This window comes from Dromiciops gliroides, chromosome 5, assembly GCF_019393635.1.
Source record: "Dromiciops gliroides isolate mDroGli1 chromosome 5, mDroGli1.pri, whole genome shotgun sequence".
NCBI classification, from domain to species: Eukaryota; Metazoa; Chordata; class Mammalia; order Microbiotheria; family Microbiotheriidae; genus Dromiciops; species Dromiciops gliroides.
In genome coordinates this window covers 805,365-807,500 of record NC_057865.1, presented here as the reverse complement: position 1 = coordinate 807,500, position 2,136 = coordinate 805,365, and the positions used below count along the sequence as shown (strand labels likewise).

The following is a 2,136-nucleotide window of genomic DNA, read 5'->3' as shown; positions in this document are numbered from 1 at the left end:
CCACCCAGGGGACCCCCAAGCCAGAACTCTGCCTGATGCTTTCTGAAATACATTCACGGGGCAGGTCCCTTGGGCTTGCACGGAGGGCAAAAGCTCCTAAGGTTCTACTTAGGCTGTGGAAATGGCCCCAGGATAGAGATGGGAAGGAGAAAAACAGGGAACCCGGAGGCACTTCTGCCTAGACTACCAAGGACATGGGTGACTCTGGTATTTGGAATGGGAGATCATCATTTTCTGGAAGAAATCAGAGAAGAGGGGGAGAGGAGAGACCCAAGCAGGAATCCTGGGGGGACCCTCCTGGCGGATTCATTCTCACACCTTTTCAGTCTCCTCCCCCCAAGCCTGCGTCATGAACCCCTGGTGGTGGGGGAAGGGCCTGGCCCTGGGATCATCCCTACACCTCTATTTAACACCTTCGGGTACCCTCCCTGCAAATGGGGGAGGATGGGGGAGGGAGAGCGCGCAAAGAACACAGAGCTGGGGACAAGACGGAGGCAGCCAGGGATCGGGGGTTAAGAGCCCCCCTCCCACCTTACCTAAAGCTAGGCCTTTTTTTTTTTTACATCTAAGAGGGAAAGTATTTCCACATCCCCTCGGAGAGGGGAGTGTACAAAGCTGCTGGCCCTGCCCTACCCTGCCCAGGGCGTGGCAAGGGTGGGGGCTTGCGAAGCAGCATCCCTTGGCCTCCCCGACTGCTCAGCTCCCTGGACTCTGGCTCAGTGGGAGGTGTGCCCCTCTCTCAGGGCCAGGGAGTAGGGGATTATTGGGAGGGGGCGAGGGGACTTCCCTGGCCTGTTTCCTCTCCCCGCTGGCCTGGGGGAGGGGAGGTGGTAAAAGGGGTTGCCCCCCATCCCCCATCCCGCGGTCCTGCCTTCGCGCCGGTCCGCCAGTCTGGCAGCTCCTGGGCCCAGAGGGGGCGTATCACGGTCCCAGTCACGGCCACGGCCACGGCCAGGGGCGCGGGGGCTGGTTACCTGGCGCTGCAGCAGCTGAGGCTGAGGACCCGGGCCTCTGGGATGAGCTCAGGCAACTGGCGGCTGCGACTGTGATGACAGGAGGGAAGGGGGAGGAGGAAGGAGGGAGGAGCCCGAACCCGGCGGCTGCGGCCACAGTCCCTCGGTCCGCCCTCGGCCTCTGCGCAGCGGCTCCGCAGCCGTGGATTGACGGACGGACAGACGGGCGGGCGGGCCGGCGGCGGCCTTGGTGCTGTGTCACTGCTGGGCATCCTCCTACCCCCATCCCCCTCCGGCTCCTCCCCGTCCCCGAGCTCCTCCCAAAGCCGCCAGATCGTCCCCTCCCCCAACCCATCACTAATACTACCCCTGACCCTGACCCTCACCTAGGCTCGTAGACTTCGGGCTGCATGAGACCCGAGGGGCCATCCAGTGATTGTAACCCCCCTCCCCGATTTACAGAAGGGGAAACTGAGGCCCACGCAGGTGAAAGGACTTGGCCAAGGTCAAATGTACCTAAGGTATCGCGAAAACCCACAGCCCCCGACTCTGACCCTGCCTCATCAGCCCCTTGCCGCAGGAGGAATCGAATGGATTCCCTGTGGGAAAGGAAGACAGGAGTCCCTCCTCCTGCGAGTCTCTCTGTCTCTCTGTGTCTTTGTGTCTCTGTCTCTGTCTCCCATAGGCACAGCTCTGCCATCCTCACTCTCACACTCAGCCTGTCTGAGCACTCCTTTCTCTCCAGACAAATGGCGCCTGCACATTTCTGTCCGTCTTGCTTTCGTTTGTTTGCTGACTTTCTTTGTGTTTTCAGAGCTCACTTAGCCCAGTCCCAGGCACATGGTGGGCACTTAACCAGTGATTCCTGGACCCTCTCCATGCCCGCTGCCACCCTCTAGCTTGAAAACTGGAGGAAGAGCAGGGACTGGCTGGTGCCTGCTGCTCTATAGATTTCAGTGAACAAAAATCGATTTCTCTCTCACACCCTCCCTTAATGGGGGAGGGGGAGACTTTGTAACAAATATGCTAAGAAATGTAAAACTAATTACCTTGCTGGCTTTAAGAAAAGGGGGGGGGTCACAAACTGCACCCTGAGTCATGGCCCCTTGTTAGAACACTACTTTTAAATGCATAAAATTAAATGCACAGGATTACAAAGGAAACTGTATTGAAATAGATTTAC

At 58.6% G+C, this 2,136-nt stretch overlaps 1 protein-coding gene across 6 annotated transcripts in view; it reads right to left on the bottom strand.

The window, feature by feature from the left end:
* DYNC1I1 (dynein cytoplasmic 1 intermediate chain 1) overlaps positions 1-1,109 on the bottom strand; it is a 161,887-nt gene extending 160,778 nt beyond the window's left edge. For 5 of the 6 annotated variants that reach the window (XM_043966798.1, XM_043966803.1, XM_043966801.1 and 2 more), the window contains exon 1: positions 975-1,109. The gene's annotated coding sequence lies outside the window, so the exon portion shown is untranslated. Of the gene's footprint in view, positions 1-871 lie in introns of all 6 variants that reach the window. The other variant, XM_043966799.1, reaches the window with a different exon arrangement.
* Positions 1,110-2,136: the final 1,027 nt, after the last annotated feature.